This window comes from Lampetra planeri, chromosome 2 (genome assembly GCF_965212315.1).
Source record: "Lampetra planeri chromosome 2, kcLamPlan1.2.h2, whole genome shotgun sequence".
Lineage (NCBI taxonomy): Eukaryota > Metazoa > Chordata > Hyperoartia > Petromyzontiformes > Petromyzontidae > Lampetra > Lampetra planeri.
Window position 1 is genome coordinate 1,764,284 of NC_136108.1, and position 26,924 is coordinate 1,791,207.

The 26,924-nt window shown below is 52.5% G+C and overlaps 1 long non-coding RNA gene across 5 annotated transcripts; it reads left to right on the forward strand.

The window, feature by feature from the left end:
• On the forward strand, nt 1–26,924 carry LOC144724610 (uncharacterized). 5 transcript variants are annotated; one of them, XR_013586543.1, is made up of 3 exons: nt 1–2,026; nt 15,855–15,964; nt 26,754–26,924. It is a non-coding gene; the product is annotated as an uncharacterized LOC144724610 (long non-coding RNA). The 5 variants fall into 5 exon arrangements; XR_013586542.1 differs by lacking the exon at nt 1–2,026 and adding an exon at nt 3,396–4,281; XR_013586546.1 differs by lacking the exon at nt 1–2,026 and adding an exon at nt 5,361–5,573.

Here is a 26,924-nt window from a genome sequence, read left to right on the forward strand (position 1 = left end):
CGGGGGCCTCTCCACCTCTCCCACTCCGTCTGATCGGCGTGGAAGAGTAGGCCAAAGACCCTCGAGACGGGGCTCGGCTCTCCAGAGCTCCCTCGAGCTCAGCTCGCTCGGAGTACGGTGCAGGGCGATCCATTTGTAGATACCCCACGCATTTCGAATGGCCCTCTTGCTCGCTCCTCGGCTGCTGATCGATTGACGCCAGCGAATGCAACGGGGCGGCTCCGTGTCTTGCAGAGTGCTCGGCCAGAGATGCAACGGGTGCAACTGGGATTGGCGGGGGACGTGCAATCGATCGTCTGCCCTTGTTATATATATTTTAGTGGGGTATCTATAAATGGATCGCGCTGCGTGTTTCACCGTTTCGCCACTTCTGGGCGGTCGGGTAGGAGCGGTGGCGCAGCGGTTGCCGCAGCGAATTGCCGCGCTGTGAACTCGGCCATGGACGAGTTCGACTCCCAGCCAGGCCATCGCGAGTGGGATCACAAGCCGCCCTTGGCGGGGCGAAGCGCGATCAATCAATCCCCGTGACCCAGAGGCGTGCGGAAGACTTCATACAGCAGTGGAGAGACAACGGGATGCATGCAACGTGTTTACTAGATCACGGTGTGCGCATGTTGATCGATCAGTATCGATTATTAATCTTAGGATGCACACCCAGGCGGGGTGTTGCTCCTCCCGGCGGCTCCATCTCCACGAAGGTGGTCCAGTGGGTCGCCTTTGACTCCCGTTCCGTCACCGGTCTTGCCCATCGCTGATCGTCCCCTTCCTGCCCAGGCCTCTTCCTTGCAGCCAATTCTCAACACGGTCGATACCAGCACCGTATGTGGCCTTCAGGGAGAACACTGTATAATCGGTGACGTTTCGGGAAATGGCCCTTCTTCAAAGCACACAAAGCACAGATGGGGGCTTTTATTCTTTCAATCAAAACATTGAAAACTCGTTCGATTTAAAGCTTTCTTTTAGATCGTTTTAAACTAATTTCTTTCGAACTGCTTTTCGTGTTTAGTTTGCTGTCCTTCACCCGCAACTCCGATCATCACGGTTGGCTACGTACGGCGAGAAAGAAGTTCAACGTACATACAGAGGCCGGAGAGAAACATCGCATATTACATATTAGACATTTAAAGCGAATGTGTTGAGGGGTGGGGTTCTTCTTCTGTTTAATTGTGCTTGTGCAACCTTTGCCAACGTAACAGCAGCAGCAGCAGCATCAGGCAATGAATGAAAACTACACACGAGACGACCTGTTTCTGTTTTACTAGCTAAGTAGCCCGGGGTAGCGGACTGATGAGTCGCTGTGTGGATGCACCGCGCTCTCAGGGATGGGTCACCTCGCCCGGCGTCTCCTGGCACTGTCCATCAGCCGCTCGTCCCCAACCTCAGCCACTGCCAACGTCTCTGCTTCATTGTCGTCTGGAAACACGCATTTATTTTAGATCGTTTTAGATGATGTATGTTTTTTCCGCGGCTGTAAATTTCCCCGTGAGAAGCCACTTTGTTGAACTATCATTTGTGGCGAGGTTGCTTCTGAAAAAATAAATCTCAATACCTCGGTGGGGGTTTACCTGATAAGATGAGTAAAACATAGTTTAGTTTTGTTTGTATATATTTAATGTTATTTGTTTACCTTTACTCTACTCTGCACTCCTATCGCGTTTCTGTATCGTTTGTTGTTAAAACAAAATGTATCTACGTGACTTTACCGAAAGAAGCAAAGAATGTAATTTATTGTTGTTGTAACATTCTGGCCGCGTGCCCCCTACTGGACATCTGTGAAGAAGAGCTTGTTTGCTCATCGGATTCCTCCGGAATAAATACTGATTCTGAATGCCAATCAATAACTCTACCCACACACAGCCTGATGGAGCAAAGCTACAGTCCGACTCGACTCTTCTCTGTGCGTGGAGACGAATGCGGAGCTCTGCCAAGCCACCATCGGCACGGCCGTCAGCACCCGCCGGCTGGAAACGCCACTTCCGGCCTCTTATTGTTGAGTTCACGACCTGAACATCTGCGTGTGGCATTGGTGAGTGTTACTGTGTTGTTGTTGTTGATGGTGTGTTGTTGTTGATGTGGGGGCAGGGGGGTGCGCCTTGCCCCCCCATCCCCCTCCCCCCACTGATGGCCAAAGCTACGAGTTGGAGGCCCCCTTGATAACCACCTCGAGATTTGTTTTCAACAACAACAATTACAGTGTCAGAACAACAAACACTGATTTTAAACGCAGCGCCCCTACAGCCTTAAATGTTCGAGACCGTGAGCGTGACGACGCTGTGATGAGCAGGGCAAGAGAAGCCGCGATATCGAACCGCCTCTGTGTGCGACCTCGCGAGACAAATCGAATATTGGGGCACCCCCCACCTCACCGATCCCCACCGCTCCACCCAGTTACCCTCAAACTCAACCCATGAGTGCAGCGCATCCCGGGATATAATGGGCGTCATTGATTCGAACGCAGATTCTGATCAGCAATCTTCGACGATTGGGCATGCACCTCCCGAACGCGATGCCACGTGCAAGGGGATAATGAAGGGCTGCCATTGTGTGGGAGGGGGGGTGGGAGAGGGATCTCGTTCCACGGCCCCCGAATGCGCCAGAGATCTCAACAGATCTCGCGAGCTAAGCGGGTCTCGGCCTGCTTTGGTGACCGGTTGGGTTGCGTTGGGTGCCGTCCGCGCCCTCGCTCAGGTGCCGGTCAGCTGCTGCGTGGGTGAGATGCTGGCACGTGGAGGGCATCGCAGCGGAAAATCCATTGCTGTAGTTCACTTGAGCCCGGGCACTCGGCAGCCAGCATTGTGTGGGGAGGGATCGCAGTTGCGGGGGAGGGAGAATGCGTAGCAGAAAGTGTGTGTGTCGGGAGAGTGTGTGGGGAGAGTGTGTGTGAGTGTGGGGAGTGTATGTGTGTGTGTGGGGCGTGTGTGTGTGTCGGGAGAGTGTGTGTGGGGAGTGTGTGTGTAGGGCGTGTGTGTCGTGAGTGTGTGTGTGGAGAGTTTGTATGGGGAGTGTGTGTGTGTATATGGGCAGAGGAGAGGTGGAGGTAGTACCTATTGAGAGTGTGTGATGATAGTGTGTGTGTGTGGGGAGATATTTGTAGGGACAGTGTATGTGTGTGGAGAGAGTGTGTGGGGAGAGAGTAGTTATAGTGTGTGTGTGGGGAGTGTGCCTAGGGGAGTGTGTGTGGGCAGAGAGAGTGTGTAGGGGAGAGAGTGTGTGTGTCGGAGAGAGTGTGTGTGTGGGGAGTGTTGTGTGGAGTGTGTGTATGGGAGTGTGTGTGTGGGCACAGAGAGTGTGTGTGTATGGGGAGAGAATGTGCGGGGGGAGCGAGAGAGACAGCGGGGGTGGGGTGTGGGTGGTGGTGGGGAGGAGGAGGGGGCGAGTTGAGAGAGAGAGAGTGTGTAGGGCAGAGAGTGTAGGGCAGAGTATGCAAGGGAGAGAGCGAGAAGGGAGAGGAGAGTGCGTGTCGTCTCCCACGGCCTCGCGAGGTGCAGACGACACCACAGGCGCTGTCACGTTTTGGCGGGAGACACAGAGAGACACAGAGAGACACAGAGTGACAGAGAGACACCAGGAGACAAAGAGAGACACCGGCAGACACAGAGAGACACAGAGAGACACAGAGAGACACCGGCAGACACAGAGAGACAGGGATACACTGGGAGACGGAGAGAGACACCGAGAGACAGAGAGAAACAGATAGACAGAGACACCGGAAGACACAGAGACACACAGCGAGACACCGGGAGACACAGAGAGACAGAGATACACTGGGAGACACAGGGAGACACAGGGAGACACAGAGATACACAGAGAGACCGGGAGACACAGAGACACACAGAGAGACACACAGAGACACCGGGAGACACAGAGAGACACAGAGACAGAGAGAGACAGAGAGAGACAGATATACAGAGACACCGGCAGACACAGAGAGACAGAGAGAGAGACAGAGAAACGCAGAGAGACACAGAGAGACACCGGGAGACACAGAGAGACACAGACACACAGAGAGAGACACAGAGAGAGACATCCGCGCCATGAGTGCGCGATGCTGTTCTCAACGTCCCCAGGTGAAGAGGAGGAGGAGGAGGCGGCGAGTTGAGGGGCCAGAGTCGGCATCGCCTCGAGCCCCCCACCACTGAGCCCCCCACCACTGAGCCCCCCACCACTGAGCCCCCCACCACTTGACGGGGCCGCCGCTCCTGCCAAAGTGATTGTCGCCGCGTCGACGATCGAGACGACGACGATGAAGACGACGAGGAGGAGGAGTGGAGGACTTAAACCGTAAGACGTGTTGTCTGTGTGTCTGTGTGTGTCTATCTGTGTGTGTCTGTGTGTCTGTGTGTCTGTGTGTGTCTGTGTGTGTGTGAGTGTGTCTGTGAGTGTGTCTGTGAGTGTGTCTGTGTGTGTGTCTGTGTGTGTGTCTGTGTGTCTGTGAGTGTGTCTGTGAGTGTGTCTGTGAGTGTGTCTGTGTGTGTGTCTGTGTGTGTGTGTCTGTGTGTCTGTGAGTGTGTCTGTGAGTGTGTCTGTGTGTGTCTGTGTGTGTGTCTGTGTGTGTCTGTGTGTGTGTCTGTGTGTGTCTGTTTGTGTGTCTGTGTGTGTGTGTGTCTGTGTGTGTGTGTCTGTGTGTGTGTCTGTGTGTCTGTGTGTGTGTGTCTGTGTGTGTGTTGTCTGTGTGTGTCTATGTGAGTGTGTGTCTGTGTGTGTGTCTGTGTGTGTGAGTGTGTGTGTCTGTGTGTGTGTGTTGTGTAAGTCTGTGTGTGTGTCTGTGTGAGTCTGTGTGTGTGTTGTCTGTGAGTGTGTCTGTGTGTGAGTGTTGTCTGTGTGTGTGAGTGTGTGACTGTGTGTGAGTGTGTCTGTGTTTTGTATGTGTGTATGTGTGCATGTGTCTATATGAGTGTGTGTCTGTGTGAGTCTGTGTGCGTGTGAGTGTCTGTGTGTGTCTGTGTGTGTGTCTGTGGGTGTGTGAGTGTGTGTCTGTGTGTGTCTGTGTGTGTGAGTGTTGTCTGTGTGTGTGAGTGTGTGTGTGTGTGTCTGTGTTGTGTGAGTATGTGTGTATGTGTGTATGTGTCTGTGTGTGTCTGTGTGTATGTGTCTGTGTGTGTCTATGTGAGTCTGTGTGTGTGTATGTCTGTGTGTGTGTATGTCTGTGTTTGTCTGTGTGTGTCTGTGTGTGTCTGTGTGAGTCTGTGTGTGTTGTCTGTGTGAGTTTGTGTGTGTGTCTGTGTGAGTCTGTGTGTGTGTATGTCTGTGTGTGCCTGTCTGTCTGTGTGTGTCTGTCTGTGTGTGTATGTCTGTGTGTGTATGTCTGTGTGTGTATGTCTGTGTGTGTCTGTCTGTCTGTGTGTGTATGTCTGTGTGTGTCTGTCTGTCTGTGTGTGTATGTCTGTGTGTGTATGTCTGTGTGTGTATGTCTGTCTGTGTGTATGTCTGTGTGTTTGCGTGCGTGTGCCAGTCGACTCGGCCTCAAATGGGTACCTGGTGCGGATGCGATGAACATCGCCACTGGGGAGACAAAGGCGGCCGAGCTTGGTGCAGGCCACCCAGCCCCTCGTGTGCCGTGCCGGCCTTCATAGGTGCTTCTCGCTAACAGCACTTGCCTCAACAGTTTGTTAAGGTTATACGGAGAATCTTTGTGTTTGTTATTGTGTGTCAGTGGGGAGCGGTGGTGTATTGGTTAGCGCGCCGCACTACGAACCTGGCGACCCGAGATCGATTCCCGCTCACGGCCAACACCACCAGTGACGATTATCTGGACCGGTCCTGGGCCTCCCCTAGGTCGATTCAGTCTCAAATGAGTACCTGGTGCGGTGTGTAAACATCGCCACTGGGGAGACAAAGGCGACCGGGTGTGGTGCTGGTCACCCCAAAACTAAGTTATACGGGGGATCTTCGTCCTGTCCATCTGTGTGTGGCTGTGTGTATGTTTGTATGTATATGTCCGTCTGTGTGTGTGTTGTTTCTCTGTGTCGGTCTTACAATGTGTGTGCGTGGTGCTGGCCACCCATCCCATCGTGTGCCGTGCCAGCCCTCATAGGTGCTACTCGCGAAGAGCACTTGCCCCAACAGTCTGCTAAGGCTATAGGGGGATCTTTGTCTTTGTGTTCGTAGTACAGTGTTTGCTCTTCGTGCGTTTGTGGGTCTTGATTTTAGTGGATCTTGATTTGGAGCCGACGTACCAAACAAAAAACCACTGCCCGAAGCCGAACCGCAACAAGCGAGGTGTGAAGTGAAGGTTCGACTTGAGGTCAGGGCTTGATGTCTGTGTGCTCGTGCATTTAAACATGCGACAGCACACACACACACACTAGAGTACACACACTAGAGTACACACACACACTAGAGTACACACACACTAGAGTACACACACACACTAGAGTACACACACTAGAGTACACACACACACTAGAGTACACACACACACTAGAGCACACACACACTCGAGTACACACACACACTAGAGTACACACACTAGAGTACACACACACACTAGAGTACACACACACTAGAGCACACACACACACACTAGAGTACACACACACTAGAGTACACACACTAGAGTACACACACACTAGAGTACACACACACACTAGAGCACACACACACACACACTAGAGTACACACACACACTAGAGTACACACACTAGAGTACACACACACACTAGAACACACACACACACACTCGAGTACACACACACACTAGAGTACACACACTAGAGTACACACACACACTAGAGTACACACACACTAGAGCACACACACACACACTAGAGTACACACACACTAGAGTACACACACTAGAGTACACACACACTAGAGTACACACACACTAGAGCACACACACACACACACACTAGAGTACACACACACACTAGAGTACACACACACACTAGAGTACACACACACACTAGAGTACACACACACACACTAGAGTACACACACACACTAGAGTACACACACACACTAGAGTACACACACACTAGAGTACACACACACACACTAGTGTACACACACACACACACACTAGAGTACACACACACACCAGAGTACACACACACACGAGAGTACACACACACACGAGAGTACACACACTAGAGTACACACACACACGAGAGTACACACACACACACTAGAGTACACACACACACTAGAGTACACACACACTAGAGTACACACACACACTAGAGTACACACACACACGAGAGTACACACACACACTAGAGTACACACACACTAGAGTACACACACACTAGAGTACACACACACACACTAGAGTACACACACACACACCAGAGCACACACACACACACTAGAGTACACACACACACTAGAGTACACACACACACTAGAGTACACACACACACTAGAGTACACACACACTAGAGTACACACACACTAGAGTACACACACACACTAGTGTACACACACACACACACTAGAGTACACACACACACACACTAGAGTACACACACACACGAGAGTACACACACACTAGAGTACACACACACACACTAGAGTACACACACACACACCAGAGCACACACACACACACTAGAGTACACACACACACTAGAGTACACACACACACTAGAGTACACACACACACTAGAGTACACACACACTAGAGTACACACACACTAGAGTACACACACACACACACTAGTGTACACACACACACTAGAGTACACACACACTAGAGTACACACACACACACACTAGAGTACACACACACACACACTAGAGTACACACACACACGAGAGTACAGAGAGAGAGAGAACGATACTCAATGCCTGGTCTGACACTTGTGATGAGACAAGGCAGTGAAGAAGGCTGCCTCTGGTGTAGGCCATTCGGTTTCAAATACAATGCTCCATATATTATTATTGTCAAAACGTACTCTTTGGTTCTTTCGGTAAAGTCACGTAGGTACATCTTTTGCCACGGGTACGTGTGGCTAATGCAGACTTGATGCATTACTTGGTGTTAGAACATCTCAACACCTCCCTGTGTCATTGCCAAAAGGGGTAAAACACGTCATCTTATTTTATTTACACCTCGAATCAATCGAGTTCCACGTTGATTTCGTCTCACCAGCTGAGAACGCCACCAGAGGACCCAAGATAGAGGAGTCTCGTTCGCCAGAGTGATGGGTGTCACCGATATTAAGGAAGCAAGAGCGTAAACAACAACAACAACAACGACGACGACGACGATGAATTTAACTTAAATCAGAGCGAAAACAACTTCCGCGTGGCACTGTGGAGCATTGTGGGTACTTGAATGAACGCAGACGGCCCCAGTGTCTCCGCGTGCGAATCGGACGTTCTTCTTTTGAACTTCACATCGGTGGCCCATGACCTGTCAACCTCTCATCAGTGCCCTACCTTGTTACAGACAAATTCACACCGTATTGGTCAAACCCGTGTCCCCTTATACATCTCAACGTTCATCCTATACACTACACTATACACTACTTTACACTACACTATACACTACTATACACTACTATACACTACACTATACACTACTTTACACTATACACTACTATACACTACACTATACACTACTATACACTGCACTATACACTACACTATACATTACTTTACACTACACTATACACTACTTTACACTGCACTATACACAACTCTACACTACAATACAGTACACGACTATACGCTACTTTACACTGCACTCTACACTACTATACACTGCACTATACGCTACACTGTACACTACTACATACCTGTCAACCCATTATCAGTGCCCTACCTTACTACAGACCAATCCACCCCGTATTGGTCCCCCCTGCCCCCTTATAAATCTCAACGTCCATCCTACAAAGTCACCATCACAAGGGAGAAAAGCACAAATCGACAAACTAAATGTTGCCCGTGCCGAAACGGCTGCACGTCGTATGGAGCTGACAACTCACTTTCCCTGGGCAAGAACACGTGGTCACACCGCGTGGATCGACACGACGTGGGTGCCTCACCACAGCTTCCCCGCACCAACATTGCCATGCAGCAGCATCAGCAGCAGCATCAGCAGCAGCATCAGCAGCAGCAGCATCAGCAGCAGCAGCAGCATCAGCGGCATCAGCGGCAGCAGCATCAGCGGCATCAGCGGCAGCGGCGGCAGCGGCATCAGCGGTATCAGCAGCAGCATCAGCAGCATCAGCAGCATCAGCAGCATCAGCAGCATCAACAGCATCAGCAGCAGCAGCAGCATCAGCAGCAGCAGCAGCATCAGCAGCAGCAGCATTTGTGCCGCTTAGGCAGGCAAAGCAAAGCGCCGGCCTCCACCTTGTTGGGTCTCATCGGCGGACTGGGGCTCGTGAGACAAACGCCGCAGTGGTTGTTATGATTGGCTCCTTCCCCCCCCCCCTCCTAGGTCGACTCGGCCTCAAATGAGTAGGGCGCACGATGATGTTGGCACAGCGCTCGGCTTCTGAAGCCAAGAGGGCGGTGGGGGTGGGAGTCTTTACGCGTGGCGGGTTTGGCTGTGAATGAGTGCGCTGTGGATGTGTCGGGGCTGTTGCTCTTAGCGAGGGGATATCGAGGGATATGGGGTTTATTGGCGGGCTGAGAGGGAGAGAGGGGGGGGGGGCTATGGGATGGAGGAGGAAGGGAGGTGGTGGTGGGGCGGGGGGAGCAGTTATCGCTGTTTACGCCGCTAATTGGGTTCGCGCTGCCGTGATTTATAATGGGGCGAATTTGCCGCCGAGGAGAGGGGAGGGAGGAGGAGGAGGTCGCGAGTCGGGATGAGAGACGTTCCGAGCGGCGAACATTAGCGGGGAGCTGCGTGTCGGTGGGGGTAGAAGGTGGGGGGTGGGGGGGGGTGTTTGTGTGTTAATGCGTGTGAGTGTATTAGTGTGTGTGTGTATTAATGTGCTGGTCGTGGTGTGTGTGTGTGTGTTTGTCTTCGGGGAGCGGTGGTGCAGCGGTTAGCGCTGCGCTTCGAAGCCGGCGACCCCGAATTCGATTCCCACTCATTGCCAACACCGCCAGTGAACCGGTTCCGGTCCCCCCTAGGTCGACTCAGCCTCAAATTGAGTACCTGGTGCGGTGTGTAAACATCGCCACTGGGGAGACAAAGGCGGCCGGGCGTGGTGCTGACCACCCACCCCCTCGTGTGCCGTGCCGACCTTCATAGGTGCTCGCTAACAGCACTTGCCCCTACAGCCTGCTAAGGCTATACGGGGGATCTTTGTATTGTCACTGGACGTGTGTGTTTATACCTGCCTTATTATCGTGTGTGTATTAATGTTTACGTATATATGGTGTACTTATACGTATAAACAAATGTGTGTGTGTAGAATAAAATGTGCTAGAGACTGTATACATATACTATTATGTGTATCGTTTAATGCATAGTTATGTACAGTAAATACAATTGTGTGTGTGTGTTATTGCGTCTGTATCCATTGCTCCAGTAATTGTCTGACGATGTGTTATGATGTAGCAATGTATCGGTTGTGGATTGATCAAAGTGTGTCATTTACGTATGCGTGTGAATTCACGTTCGTGTGTCGGCGCAATGATAATATTGTGTCTCTGTGTTTGTAATTGTGTGGTCGTGTATGTGTATATTTATATACATGTGTGTACATATCATATATACACGTGGAGTTTTGCTGTTTGCTATTATTTTTCATGTTAATTTTGCGTGGGGAGCGGTGGGGCAGCGGTTAGCGCGCTGCGTCGCGACCCCCGGTTTCACTTCGGGGTGCACGACTCACCACAGTGGCGCCGCCGCCCTATTACACAAAACATTCACTGACCAGCGAGGTGAAGTATGGACAAACGATCCCCATGACCGACACAGCGTGGAGGTGGATTGACAAAAGCTCTCAATCATCATCATCATTATTATTATTGTGAATGTGCGTTTTATTTTACGTGGGTTATCTGATTAAAGTGCAGTAATGTACGTAGTCATATCCGATTAATATTGTATGCGCATGTGCGATATGAATATAAACTGGTGCGCTGTTTGTACGCACTGCACTGCATGCATGGGTAACTGGTATTGCAATTGTTACCCACGGCGAACATCAGTGGCGAGTGATATCTGGAACCGCTCCTAGGCCCCTTATTGTGCCTGGGAAGACAAAGGCGGCCGGGCGTGATGTTACCAACCAGCCTGCTTGTGTGCCGTGCCGGCCTTCATAGGTGCTCGCTCACAGCATTCACCCCGACAGTCTAGAATTCGACAGGGCCGATGTATCTCCGTGTCTCCGTGCGAGTGTGTGATGAGTGTGTTTAAGATGTGTATGTCTATAGGTGCCGATGTTAACGCATCCATGCCTGTGTCTGTTCATTTTCTGCCTATGTATATATCATACTGTAAGTGTATCTATATTTGTTATTATGCAGAGTGTGTTTAGTCGTGTTAATGTGTGTCCTTATGTATCTGTGTGCTTTTCCATGCGCGTGTGTGAATCAACGCGCGTGTGTTATGTGGGGAGCGGTGGTGCAGTGGTTAGCACACTGCGCTGCGAACCCGCCTATCCGAATTCGATTCGCGCTCATGACCGATAACAGTGACGATTATCTAAACCGGTCCTGGTCATCGCCTTGGTCTACTCAGCCTTAAATGCGTACCTGGCGAGGTGTGAACATATCGGCACAAGGGGAGACAAAGGCGGCCGAGCTTGGTGCTGGCTACCCAGCCCCTCGTGTGCCGTGCCGGCCTTCATAGGTGCTACTCGCTAACAGCACTAGCCCCAACAGTCTGCTAAGACTATACGGGGTATCTTTGTCTTGTGTGTTTATGTATTTTGTTGATGTGTGTTGCTCATCGTGGAGCGTGAAGACATCAATAAGGTGTTCATTCGTGAGTACACGTGTAATCACGCGTACATGAGTATCTATGTGTGCGTGGTTCACGTGTTGGTTTACTCCACGCGTTACGCGTGTGCCTTGAGCGTGTACCCGTGGCTGTTAGGGGGGGGGGGGCTTGCCTCTGCCAGCAGTGAGCAATTGCGGAGCTGCGCCTTAACCTTGAAGCTAAACGCTGCAGCTCGTTTGGAGAGTTCGGAAGGGAGGAATTTGATTCGATCACGACTTCGAGACGAGATGCGCTACACCGGCTACCTATTGAGGGCGCCACGGTGGCTAGGAGATGTTAACTACCTCGCCTGGTACACAGGAAGTCGTGGGTTCGATCCCGACCCTGACGCCTGCTGCTGCTGCTGTGTGTTTGGAGTTTGCGGTGTTTCTCTCGCCGTGGTCGCGTGGATTTTTCTCCGGGTCTTCCGGTTTTTCCCACCGCGTTCAGAATCAACATCGCGCGTTCAGAGTATTTGGCTGCTCCACATTTCCACGTGAGAAGCCGCTTGGCTGAGCTCTCGTTTGTGATATCCAGGTCGCTTCTGGAAACAGCTATATAGCTCAGTGGGCCTTACCTTACCGGGTAAAATAAAAATAAATGTTTATATTCATTAAACATAGCATTGCTTACGTATGCAAGTGTGATGATCTTCCTTCACACCCGTACGTAGCCAACCGTACTGCACATCTACAAGAATCTGCACAATTTCTCTCCATCCCACCTTGCCGATCGGCACGTGCACCGGTCTCAACAGACCCAGATCGACACCGTCTACGATCCGCAGCCCCACGGCGACCTGCTGTCACCGCCGCGTGGACGCCTCGTGCTATCGGCTCAGCGCAGTCTCGGGGTCTCCGGCTCCGAAGACCCGGAGCGCGTTACCGGCTCGCGTTCGGGGATCCATCGCTGAGCCTTGATGCAGTTTTGCAAGAGACTTTAAAACGGTGTCGTTCCAAAGAGCTCACCGCGCGTGATTAGTGCGCATTCGCGATGGACCAGAACCCGTAAGAGTGTGCGCTAGGAAATGAGTCGCTTTGAAATTCCAACGGGAAGAGACACAAGGCGATGTTAGCAAACCAACGTGCTCCACTGCTAAATAGCGGTAGTCATCGTTCAACAACCGTCATCGGATCATGCACCACCACCGTACACCCGTAACCATTATTTCAATCGGTTATCAGTGTTGTCGTTTAACAGCCCTTGTAAGAAGAAGGGTGCTAATTGTGTCCTTGCGCGCGTGATTCCATCAGCAGCAGCAGCAGCGGCGTGAGTCGGTGGCCAGATCCTCAGTGTGGAGGTCTCCTGATGGCCATGATGAGAGGGCTTCAGCAGAGAGAGGGAGGGAGGGAGGGAGAGATCCGTCTCGGTGCTGCTGTGAGATCGAGTAAATATACGAATGTGTCGTCAAACCCGCCACCACATGACACGGCCAATTAATCATGTGGATGTCGCCTGATGAAGCTAGTTGTAGTTACTGGTGAAACGTCGTACTCGGATTGTAAATGTTGTGGCTTGGCTCTCCAACATACCGGTTAGTGCTGTACTAGTACACTACACTATACACTACACTATACACTATACTGTTATACACTACACTATTATACACTACACTACACACTACACTACTATACACCACACTATGCACTACACTACTATACACTACACTACACGCTACACTATACACTACTATACACTACACTACTATACACTATAATATACACTACTATACACTACACGCTACACTATACACTATACTATACACTACACTATACACTACACTATACACTACACACTACACTACTATACACTACACTATACACTACACTACTATACACTACACTACACACTACACTATACACTGCTATACACTATACACTACACTACTATACACTACACTATACACTACACTACTATACACTACACTATACACTACACTACTATACACTACACTATACACTACACTACTATACACTACACTACTATACACTACACTATACACTAGACTATACACTAGTGCTGTACTAGTGACGAATTGGCCACGTTCTGTTTACGTGACAACCCTTACTAGTTGGCTGTGTCGGGTGGAGGCGGGTTTCACGACACATTCACATGTTTACGCGATCTTACTCCATCACAAAACTGTATTACGATGTCTTTACTACTATTATTATTTTGGACGTTCGCGTCGCTCCACTCTGTCCGCGCGGCAGCGTCCTTCGAGGTCAGGGAAGAGATTCTGGGATGGTGACAGCGGCGGCCGCAGAAACCCAGAAGGGGAGATCGGCACTTGAGCTGGCGGCGATGATGGCTCCCTGCTGAGGTCTCGGTGGCTGATGGTGGCCGCGGATGGCCATGATAGAGGAGGGGGTTGGGGTGAGATCGCGTAAATATATGAATTTGTGTCGTTAAACCCGCCACCACCCGACACAGCCAACTAGTAAGGGTTGTCACGTAAACAGAACGTGGCCAATTCGTCTCTAGTACAGTACTAGTGTGTAGTGTATAGTGTAGTGTATAATGTAGTGTATAGTTGTGTAGTGTATAGTAGTGTATAGTGTAATGTATAATGTAGTGTATAGTTGTGTAGTGTATAGTGTAGTGTATTGTGTAGTGTATAGTTGTGTAGTGTATAGAATAGTGTAGTGTAAAGTATAGTGTAGTGTATAGTTGTGTAGTGTATAGTAGTGTATAGTGTCGTGTATAGTGTAGTGTATAGTGTAGTGTACTAGTACAGCACACCGGTGGTTTGTTGGAGAGTAAACCCACAATATTTACAATCTGGGTTACGACGTTTCGCCAGTAATTACAACCAGCATCATCAGTCATCTAACCCCAAAAACCTCGATTATGGATAATATTGGTAGCGAAGGCCTCCTCCTACGTGTTCAACTTTGCGCGGATGTCTTTGCTGATATTTAGGTGACAGAATGTTCGCCACAACAGGGAGCCAATGTGATTGGCGTGCTAACGTACACTCATGATGCGTATGATTGTATCCGTGTGTGCACGTGTGTTCACGTGTGTTCACCAATATCGGTGGAAATCGCGCGTGTGCATCACATGCGGATTATCCAATAGCCGGGCAGCGGCGGTGGCTAAGTTTGTTTGTATGTATGAACGTTCAACCTCTTTCGCACCGTACGTACGTAGCCAACCGCGCGATTCCTCGGTGCGTCTTCGCACGTGCCCGCCTCCCTGATCTCGAGACCATCAGAGACCGCGGAGGCTCTGAACGTCTGCAGTCCTTTTCATTTCCCCTAAAGTACATTCCACCAATATTTAACTTCGTAATCGAGCCGTCAACGGTGGGCTTTTCACTCCGCATGGAAACACCCACGAGCACTCGTTCAGGTGGCAGCAGCGGCAGTGGCAGCAGAGCCCTTACACGGCGTGACAGCCTCGCGGCCACGGCGATGCGAGGCCACACACGGGGCCCCAGACCGTCGCAGACGCCACGGAACCATTCACGAGGATTGAGCGCCGCCCCCATCCACCCCACGGCGGAGATCGCGATGACAGTGATGGTCGCGGCGATGCGCCTGCAGCTGATGATGATGTTGATCATGATGATATTGCTGCTGCTCTGGTTGCTGTTGCTGATGATGATGTTGTTGATCATGATATTATTGGTGTTCTAGCTGCAGCTTATGGTCATAATATTGATCATGATAATATTGCTGCTGTAATTGCTGTTGTAACTGCTGCTGATGATGCTAATCGTGATATTACTGCTGCTCTAGCTGTTGCTGATGGTGATGACGATCCTGCTGTTTCTGCTGATGATGATGATGTTGATGATAACATGTCATGCTGCTGGTGATATTAATGATGGCATTGCTGCTAGTGAAACGGATACTACAGATGCTGCTGATGTTGATGATGCTGCTGCTGATGATCATATCGACATCACAAGGCCGCTTGCTTTTGATGATGAACACAATGACGTTGCCGGCGATGGCGACAGCAGCAATGGTGACGGTAGTTCTGCTCGTGACATCCCTCCTGTTGCTGATGATGCGTTCAGGAATATTGGAGCTCATCAGCACCGGCAGCCTGGATAGCGTCACGCCGATGAGAACATGAAGATGGGAAGGGAACCGCCAAGGTGGCCGTGAAGACTCCCACGTGACGCAGGTGAGTGGCGCAGATCTACAGGCTCACTTAGTGCCTAGGAGATGTTAACTACCTCGCCTGGTATGCAGGAGGTCGTGGGTTCGATCCCGACCCTGATGACATCTGCTGCTGTGTATTAGGAGTTTGCGTGTCTCTCTCTGATTATCATCATCACGGTGGCTAGATGTTAACTACCTCGCCTGGTATGCAGGAGGTCGTGGGTTCGATCCCGACCCTGATGACACCTGCTGCTGTGTATTTGGAGTTTGCGGTGTCTCTCTCTCTCCCCGTGGTCGTGTGGATTTTTCTCCGGGTCCTCCGGTGTTTCTCTCCACATTTAGCATCAACAACACGCGTTTTAGAGTATTTGGCTGCTCTGCATTTCCACGTGATGATAAACCACTTCGTTGAGCTGTCGTCTGCGATAGCCACGTCGCTTCTGAAACAGAACTACGTATCTCAGTGGGCCTTACCTGGTTAAAATTAAAAACGAAGTTTTAATGGCAATTATTACAATCGGGATCAGGAGTTGATTTCCCACTGAGTAAAGTACTCTGAGCTATGAATGGATCTCGTTAACACGGGCGACTCGGCCGGGAGACGTCAACAGCAAGCCCGAACAAGTGGAGGGTTAACAAATAAACAAACCCACAGACTTTGTTCTGCTGGCATGGGGCTGTTGAAACCAAAGCGCTCGGTGTGGCTTGGAGGACGGAGTGAGCGGATCGCCCTCGCCGCTGATGTTAAAGCCGTGGCGTGGAATCGATCCAGGTATTTTTTCGCCTGTGATTAATCCCGGGTTCTCTAGCATAGCGAGATCACGATAGACTCACATAGAGACCCATAGACTCACATAGAGACCCATAGACTCACATAGAGACGCATAGACTCACATAGAAACTCATAGACTCACATAGAGACGCATAGACTCACATAGAAACTCATAGACTCACATAGAGACGCATAGACTCACATAGAGACCCATAGACTCACATAGAGACGCATAGACTCACATAGAAACTCATAGACTCACATAGAGACCCATAGACTCACATAGAGACCCATAGACTCACATAGAGACGCATAGACGCACATAGAGGCTCGTAGACTTATATAGAAACTCATAGACTCACATATAAACCTATAGGATCACGTAGAGATATATAGACTCACATACAAATCCACAGACACAGACAAAGATCCCCCATATAGCCTGAGCAGACTTTTGGGGTAAGTGCTGTTAGTGAGCACTTATGAAGGTCGGCACGGCACACGAGGGGGTGGGTGGTCAGCACCACGCCCGGCCGCCTTTGTCTCCCCAGTGCTGATGTTTACACACCGCAGCAGGCACTCATTTGAGGCCGAGTCAACCTACGGGTGACCCAGGACCGGTTCAAATAATCGTCAACGGCGTTGGCCGTGAGCGGGAATGCAACTCGGCTCGCCGGCTTCGTGGTGCAGCGTAGCGCAGACCCCTACACCACCGCTCCCCACGTGGAACAACCGCGCGATCGCATCGAGACCAATACACTCACAGAGGCTGCGCCGTGATGAAGGCGGGTTGTCGAGTGGAGCGACTCGATGATGATCGCCAACGACTGCACAACAACAACAACAGCAGCAGCAGCAGCGACTCGGAGTGCGATATGGGAGGTTTTAATTTGGCGATATTCCAGCTGCGAGGCCGAGCGGTGTGTCTTCAGGAGTTGTTCTGTGAGGTCGTCTTCCGGGGGCCGCTTCTGTGACGCAGGGTGGTGCACTGCTCGCTGCGGAGCTCCGAACTCGGGGGGGGGGGGGGACACGCCTTTGTCCCGTGACGACGCTGATAGCGCGACATCACAAACCTCATAAAATATGCATCGTTCTCTCATTCAAAGGGGCTCATTGATCCATCCCTTAGCTCCCCGCATCCACCCCCTCTCCAAAATATCCACACCCCCCCTCGACCCCCCCCCCCCTGCACCCCCCCCCCCCCCCGTGACCTCTTCTCTAACGCCCCCCCCCCACTCGGCCCTACTGTGGCTCCTCACTCCTCGTTGCTCTGGGCACCCCCAACCCCCTCCTCGTGGTGATGGAGCGTTGCCCCCCCCCCATTCCTCATTGTTGCCGTGCAGTGACCCATGTCGCATAGGGTGAGTGGGTGACTGTGGGTGACCGTGGGTGACTACGGGTGAGTGGGTGACTGTGGGTGACTGTGGGTGAGTGGGGAGAGCGTAGGTGACTGTGGGTGAGCCGTGAGTGGGAGACCGTGGGTGACTGTGGATGAGCGGGTGAGTGAGTAAGTGAGTGAGTGGGTGAGTGAGTGAGTGAGTGGGTGAGTGAGTGAGTGAGTGAGTGAATGAGTGGGTGGGTGGGTGAGTGAGTGAGTGAGTGGGTGGGTGGGTGGGTGGGTGGGTGGGTGAGTGATTGAGTGAGTGGGTGGGTGAGTGAGTGGGTGGGTGGGTGGGTGAGTGAGTGAGTGATTGAGTGAGTGAGTGATTGAGTGAGTGAGTGAGTGGGTGAGTGAGTGGGTGGGTGGGTGGGTGGGTGAGTGAGTGAGTGGGTGGGTGGGTGAGTGAGTGATTGATTGATTGAGTGAGTGGGTGGGTGAGTGAGTGGGTGAGTGAGTGGGTGAGTGGGTGGGTGAGTGGGTGGGTGAGTGAGTGAGTGAGTGATTGAGTGAGTGAGTGGGTGGGTGAGTGAGTGAGTGAGTGGGTGGGTGGGTGGGTGGGTGGGTGGGTGAGTAAGTGAGTGAGTGGGTGAGTGAGTGAGTGAGTGGGTGGGTGGGTGGGTGGGTGAGTGGGTGAGTGAGTGAGTGGGTGAGTGAGTGAGTGAGTGAGTGAGTGAGTGAGTGAGTGAGTGGGTGGGTGGGTGAGTGAGTAAGTGGGTGGGTGGGTGAGTGATTGAGTGAGTGAGTGAGTGGGTGGGTGGGTGGGTGAGTGAGTGAGTGAGTGGGTGGGTGGGTGGGTGAGTGAGTGAGTGAGTGATTGAGTGAGTGAGTGGGTGAGTGAGTGAGTGGGTGGGTGAGTGAGTGAGTGGGTGGGTGGGTGAGTGAGTGATTGATTGATTGAGTGAGTGGGTGGGTGGGTGGGTGAGTGGGTGGGTGAGTGAGTGGGTGAGTGAGTGGGTGAGTGGGTGGGTGAGTGAGTGATTGAGTGAGTGAGTGAGTGGGTGAGTGAGTGAGTGGGTGGGTGAGTGAGTGAGTGAGTGAGTGAGTGGGTGGGTGGGTGGGTGGGTGGGTGAGTGGGTGGGTGGTTGGTGAGTGAGTGAGTGAGTGAGTGGGTGGGTGGGTGAGTGAGCGAGGATTCGGTGAGGGGCTGATGGTTGTATCGGGTGAGTGGCAGCATAGTGTAGCGGTTAGCACAACGCTGCATTACGAACTTGGCAACCCGGGTTCGATTCTCACTCATGGCCAACAGCAGTGACGAATATCTGAACCAGTCCTGGGCCTCCCCTAGGTCGACTCAGCCTCAAATGAGTACCTGGTGCAGTGTGTGAACATCGCCACTGGGGAGACAAAGGCGACCAGGCGTGGTGCTGGCCACCCACCCCCTTCGTGCGCCGTGCCGGCCTCCATAGGTGCCCGCTAACAACACTTGCCCCTACAGTCTGTGAAGGCTATACGGGGGATCCTTGTCTTTCTGTGTTTGGTGAGTCGGTGTGAGAAGGTGTGTGGGTGAGTAGACATTGGTGAGTGAGCGTGTGAGCGGCTGAGCGTGGATTGGAGTGAGACTGTGTTTTTGTGTTTTGTGTTTTTGCTGAGTCGGTGAGGGTTGGGGTGAGCGTGGGTTGCGGGTGAGTGTGATAGCAGGTGAGTGTGAGTGTGTGAGTGGGTGAGCATCGGATTGGGTGAGCATAGGTTCAGTTGGGGTGAGTGTTTTGAGTGTGAGTTGCGGTGAATGGTTCAGTGTGGGTTACGATAGATGGGTGAGTGTGTAAGCGGGTGAGTGTGTAAGTGGTGAGTGTGTACGTGGTGAGTGTGTAAGTGGTGAGTGTGTACGTGGTGAGTGTGTAAGTGGTGAGTGAGTTAAGCTTCGGGTGAGTCGAGAAGCGGGTGTGCATCTGGCGAGTGAGTGAGTGAATGAGCACTTGCTCCGGTGAGTGAGTGCGGTTTTGGGTGAGTGTGGGAGTGTGCGAGTGAACGAGTGAGCGAGTGTTCTGGTGAGTGGGTGAGTGTGTGAGTTTGGGGTCAGGTGAGTGTGGGTTCGGATCAGTCAGCGGCTGAGTGAGTGGCTCATCCGGGTGAGTGAGGGAGTGTCTCTGGGTGAGTGAGTGAGTGAGTGTGTGAGTGAGTGTCTCTGGGTGAGTGAGTGTGTGAGTTTCTCTGGGTCAGTGTGTAAGTGTTTCTGGGTGAGTGTGTGAGTGAGTGTCTCTGGGTGAGTATGTGAGTGTTTCTGGGTGAGTGTGTGAGTGAGTGTCTCTGGGTGAGTGTGTGAGTGTTTCTGATTGAGTGTGTGAGTGCCTCTGGGCAAGTGTGTGAGTGAGTGTTTCTGGGTGAGTGTGTGAGTGAGTGTGTCAGTGAGTGTCTCTGGGGCTTGAACCGGCAGGACACTGCGATGCTGTTCTGTTTGCCACTCCGAGTGTCGTCTCAGCAGCAGGGGTCACACATGGAGAGAGGGTTCCGTGAGGGGTGGGGGGGTGTGTGTGGGGGATGTATAAGGGGGTGAGTGGCAGCAAGGGGGTAGGGGAGAGAGCAAGAGAGAGAGAGCTGTGTGGATAAAGGGAGAGGGAATTAGAGAGCGGAGACCGTTTTGTATACACGGTGAATGTGAAGGCTCTGTGAATAGGCGTGTGTATCATTTCTCTGGGGACGTTTGCAACCACGAACCCCACATCCAGAGTTCGACTCCCCGGCCACATCTGTACCGTATCCCGTACATTGACTCCGCCTTCAGGGAGCAAAGGCCCCCAATGTGGTGTCTAAACATCAGCACTGGGGAGACAAAGGCGGACGGGTGTAGGGGTCATGCACGTGGTCACACGCATGCTCGCTGACAGCACGTGTCACAGCCGACAGCAGCGTTGTATGGAAGATCTGCGCTCTCTGCGTTCTATGCCATTTGCCTTATACAATAAATATTAGCAAGGTTTGTGACGCGGTGATTCAGTGGAGTTGCCACCTGTCCTGGTTGGCCCCGGACAGTGCCGGGACTTGGCGCCTGTGATGGGGTGCCAGGGAGTTGATCCGTGCCTGGTCCCCCGGTCGGTTTTGTGTCGGACTTTGTTGCAGAGCACCGCGCAGTTTGCTCCACAGTGGACCAGGTGACCCCACATCATCATCAATATTTTAATTTGCAGAGCCCGAATTCATCCACGTTTAAGCAGAAACCCGAGTGTAATATCACAGGCGTCGTTGTGGCCAGACCGACACCACCAACTTGAGACGTTCACTCGAGAACCCAGTGCCATCGGCTTGGGGACTCGGATTCGAACCCAGCTCGTGACAGCGTGGCTGGCCTAGGGTCCCTGACAGGGCCGCCACGAGCCCCCCCCACGTGTGAACGCGATCTGAGCGCGGCTGCGGGAGCCCCGCATGGACCTGGGGACCAACTCAAAACTCGGATGGGAAGATCTGGGATTGCAGCTGCTCCAGCGGTATGGGGAGAGAGGGGAAGACCAGGGGATAGAGGGGGGATCAGGGGTGAGAGACCAGGGAAGAGATGAGCGGGGGAGACCAGGGAAGAGTGGGAGACCAGGGGAGAGAGGGGAAGACCAGTGGATAGAGGGGGGATCAGGGGTGGGAGACCAGGGCAGAGTGGGAGACCAGGAAAGAGTGGGAGACCAGGGGAGAGAGGGGAAGACTAGGGGAGATAGGGGGATCAGGGGAGAGAGATCTCAGGGAAGAGAGAGAGAGAGATGGAGACCAGGAGACAGAGGGGGAGATCAGGGGAAAAGAGAGTGGGAGGGGGAGTTATGGAAGAGAGGGGGGAGACCAGGGACCAAGGAGAGAGAGAGAGAGATGGAGGTGGCAGAGAGAAGGGCGGCCTCGGCCTGAGGGCCGTGGTGCTTGTGCGCTTTGTCGCCATGTGAGCATGCCCTCTGACCTCACTCCGCCCAAAACCTGCAGCCAATCAGCTGAGTTAAGGGGCAGAGGTTTCCAAGGATGACCCCTGACCCCCTAGAGCTCCCTGCATTCCTGGCCTCTCTTCCCTCTCCTCCTCCTCTCGCCCCTCTCCCATCCTCCCAGCTCTGAGTGAATACTTGTCAATGCCCCCCCGAGCGAGGGATGGGGGGAGGGGTGTCGAGGGGGGGGGGGGCTCATGATTCACTGCCCCTCTGGTGAATGGATAAATTGTCACGATTTCAGGGACCGACATTTTTGATTCATGAATCGATTTATTTCCTTGGCCTCGTCTTGTTTATATTGAGGGGCGGGGGGCGGGGGGCGGGTTGTAATTGCTCAGCCTCATTTGTAGACATGTGTTGGCCTAATTAGCCTAATCGTTAAACCGCGATCTCATTTGCATATAATTTGCACACTGCGTAACCAAAGTCAACAACATCGCACCAACAATCGTCATGGATCTGGCAATGGTGCTGGTGGTTAGTGTGGTGGTGGTGTTCCAGCGGTGGTAGTGTGGGGAGCGGTGGTGTAGCGGTTTACTCGTTGTGCTAAGAACCCGGCGACCCGAGTTCGATTCCCGCTCACGGCCAAGAACAGTGACGGTACTGGGCCGCCTCTATGTCGACTCAGCCTCAAATGAGTACCTGGTGTAGTGTGTAAACATCGCCACTGGGGAGACAAAGGCGGCCGGGCGTGGTGCTGGCCACCCACCGCCTTGCGTGCCATGTCGGCCTTCATTGGCGCTCGCTAACAGCACTTGCCCCAGTCTGTTAAGGCTATACGGGCGATCTTTGTCTTTGTGTATGTCGATCTTGACACCGCTGGTACCAGCTGATGACTCGTCACAGCGGTGTCAAGATCAGCCTCTGTGGAGGAGGCTCGTGAAGGACGCTGCTGCTGCCACTGGGCAGTTGGAGGCAGTCGCCATCCAGCAAAAACGGAGGGCGGAGAAGCGATGCTCACAACAACGAGCGGAGCACCTGGCGGCTAAAACACAGCAAGTTGGCAGAGTAGGGGGTCACAGCTGATGCATCAGCCAGTCATCTCAGTCAGTCAACCCGTGGCACCTGCAGGGTCTGCCCCGTGACCTGCCAGCGGGCATGTCACTTGGCAATCAAAGTGCACCTTGCCTGGCACAAGCGCAGTGGTGAACGGCGGTTGTTGTTATACAGTATCCGGTGGTGAGTGCGGTGGTGGTGGTGGTGTGGCTGTGAGTGTGTGTGGTGAGATATCGAGAGTGGTGTGAGTGACTCGAGGTGGTGGTGATATGCCCGTCAATGATGAATGCGGTGTGGTTGCTGTGTTTATCGGAGAGTTGGTTGAAGGGGGGGATGGAGGGTGGGGGGATGGAGGGTGGGGGGATGGAGGGGGGAGGGGGGATGAAGGGGAGGGGTAACCGGATTAGGAACCATCTGTCCCACTCACGTGGGCCCCTCCCCCCCTCACCCCCCTTCTTTCCGCCTCAGCACTCGACGACTTTCCATCGAACTCCTCCTCCGCCACTTCCACACTCCCAGGGCAGGGACGAGAATTCACCACTGAAGCCACCACCACCACCACCATCAGCAGCAGCAGTCAGCACCACCAAAAGTGTCCCCCGCCGTGTCGTCTTAACAGACCTTTGGGGCAAGTGCTGATCGCGAGCCAGCCTAGGAAGGGGTTGAGTGGCCACCCTCACGCCCACCCGCCAGTGGCGATGTTTACACACAGCACCAGGTACTGATTTGAGGCTGAGTCGACCTAAGAGAGGCCCAGGACTGGTTAAGATAATCGTCGTTGGTGTTGGCCGTGATCAGGAATCGAAGTCGACGGGTTCGTAGGATAACGGGCGAGTCGCTACACTGCACACAGCAACAACAATGCCACCAGCATCAGTGCCGCCACCACTGCAACCACTACCAGCACCACCACCATCGTCTCCACCATTTGCACCAGCACCACCACCACCTTTGATGTTCTTGTTTCACCATGCCCGTCCTGTCGCGTGCTTTATTGACTCACGAGATGTAAAGTCGAGCGATAAATAATAATTCCATGGCATCCCAACGGGACCGTACATTTGGGTTGTCACTTATAACTTGGCAAAATTCCAGCGCTGTGAACGTGGCGTCAATCGTGGCTGTGATTGCGGGCACGGGAAATGTTTCTCGTGTGGATCATCAGCAGCATCAGCATCATCAGCATCGTCAGACATGGGCAATCCACTGCCAAGCCACCACTACCAAATCTCACAATCCAGCGATGTAAACTAAACCATTTTTTTTTATTATGTTGCCAGGTAAGGCTCACTGAGCTGACATGTCGCTCAAAAGCAACCTGGCTATAGAAAATGACAGGTCAGCGAAGTGGCTTATCGCGTGGAAGTTTATAGCAGACAAATGTATAGCAACCAAACACTCTAAACCGTGATGTTGATTCTAAATATGGAGGGAAAAGCCGGAGGACCTGGAGACAATTCCACGGGACCACAGAGAGAGAGACACCGCAAACTCCAAATATACAGCAGCAGCAGCAGGCGTCAGGGTCGGGATCGAACTCACGACCTCCTGTATAACCAGGCGAGGTAGTTAACATCTCCTAGCCACGTCACAATGTAATGACCCACGCTTGTATTAACAACACGCCTCCTTCACGTATCTGCCTGTCCACCACCACCACCACCACCAACATCATCATCGTCGTCGAGACGCAGGGCCATGGCGTGGTGGTGCTGCTGGACGGCAGCCTCGAGAGTGGACGTCCAGGCCAACAGCGCCTCTCCACAACAATAACAACAACAATAATGATAAACACTTATATACCGTGTATATGTATGTGTGTGTGTAATGCACATGTATTTCTCGCACAACCTATTGGCCCCAACGGCCTTCTGGGAGTGCATGCTTTCAGCAGAGTTTATTATGCACGAGCAAGTGAGAGGAGAGGCGAGAGGGTGAGTAGGAGGCATCTGAGAGCGTAGGAGAAAGGGCAGGTGGGAGGCAAGATGAGATGGCAGGTGAGAAGAAAGGTGAGAAGAAAGGTGAGAGGAAAGGTGAGAGGGCAGGTGAGAGGGCAGGTGAGAGGGCAGGTGAGAGGGCAGGTTAGGGGGCAGGTGAGAGGGTGGATGAGAGCGCAGGTGAGAGGGCACGCTAGCGGACAGGTGATATGGCAGGTGAGAGGGTAGATGAAAGGGTAGATGAAAGTGAATGCTAGTGGACAGGTGAGAGGGCAGGTGAGAGGGTAATTGAAAGGGTAGATGAGAGGGCACGCTAGCGGACAGGTGATATGGCAGGTGAGATGGCAGGTGAGAGGGCAGGTGAGATGGCAGGTGAGAGGGCAGGTGAGAGGGCAGGTGAGAGGGCAGGTGAGAGAGTAGATAAAAGGGTAGATGAGAGGGCACTCTAGTGGACAGGTGAGAGGGTAGGTGAGTGGACAGGTGAGAGGGCAGGTACCATTGTCTCCTGGGATTCACAGAGCGGTGCCATCGGTGTCCAGGTCTCCCCCCGCCCCCACAGCTCTTCCCCCCTCCACCTTCCCCCACTGCCCACCCCCCCGCGTCCCCCCCTCCACCCCGCGTGTCGTCGCTGTGGTCCCAGGGGCGGAGTGCGGGAGACAAAGACGACTCAGAGCGCAGGGGGAGTGCGGGGGGGGTGAATTTGGTGCGGGGAGGGGAGGGAGGGGGCAGGGGGTGGATGTGGGGGAGGGATGAGGCGTGGAGGAAGTGACGATGGTGCTGATGATAATGATGACGATGGTGCTGATGATGATGACGATGGTGCTGATGATGATGACGATGGTCCTGATGACGATGGTGCTGATGATGACGATGGTGCTGATGATGATGATGACGATGATGATGGTGCTGATGCTGATGACGATGGTGATAATGGTGATGACGATGGTGCTGATGATGATGACGATGGTCCTGATGATGATGATGGTGCTGATGATGATGACGATGGTGCTGATGACGATGGTGCTGATGATGACGATGGTGCTGATGATGATGACGATGGTGCTGATGATGACGATGGTGCTGATGATGACGATGGTGCTGATGATGATGATGACGATGGTGCTGATGCTGATAACGATGGTGCTGATGCTGATGACCATGGTGCTGATGATGATGCTGATGATGACGATGGTGCTGATGCTGTTAACGATGGTGCTGATGTTGATGCTGATGATGACGATGGTGCTGATGCTGTTAACGATGGTGCTGATGATGATGCTGATGATGATGATGGTGCTGATGACGATGGTGCTGATGATGATGACGATGGTGCTGATGATGATGACGATGGTGCTGATGATGATGATGACGATGGTGCTGATGATGATGACGATGGTGCTGCTGATGATGATGATGGTGCTGATGATGGTGCTGATGATGATGGTGCTGATGACGATGGTGCTGATGATGATGACGATGGTGCTGATGATGATGACGATGGTGCTGATGATGATGATGGTGCTGATGATGGTGCTGATGATGATGGTGCTGATGATGATGATAAAGAGGATGAGCGTGGGGAGGAGGAAAATAATGATGGTGATGGTGCTGCTGCTGATGATGAGTGGCGGAATGACGATGCATCGGCGAATTGTTGATTATAATGATTCTGTTGTTGCTGATGATGATGAGGAAGAAGACGAGTTATCGAACGATGTAACTGAAGATGATGCCTGCAGTTCGAATGGCTTTTGATGATGATGATGATGTTGCTGCTGCTGATGCGTAATATGATTGTGATGATAATAAACATGCTTATGATGTTGCTGCAGATGCTGCTACTGCTGATGATGAATAAGTGGATGATGCTGAGGACGAGGAGGAGAACGAGGAGGAGGACGAGGGGGCCGGGAGTGGGGGGCTGGAAGGTCGAGGGGACTCGGTCCCGCTCCGCTGCTCGCGTTGCCGTGGTGACGAGGAGAGCGAGGAGTTTGGGTGGACGA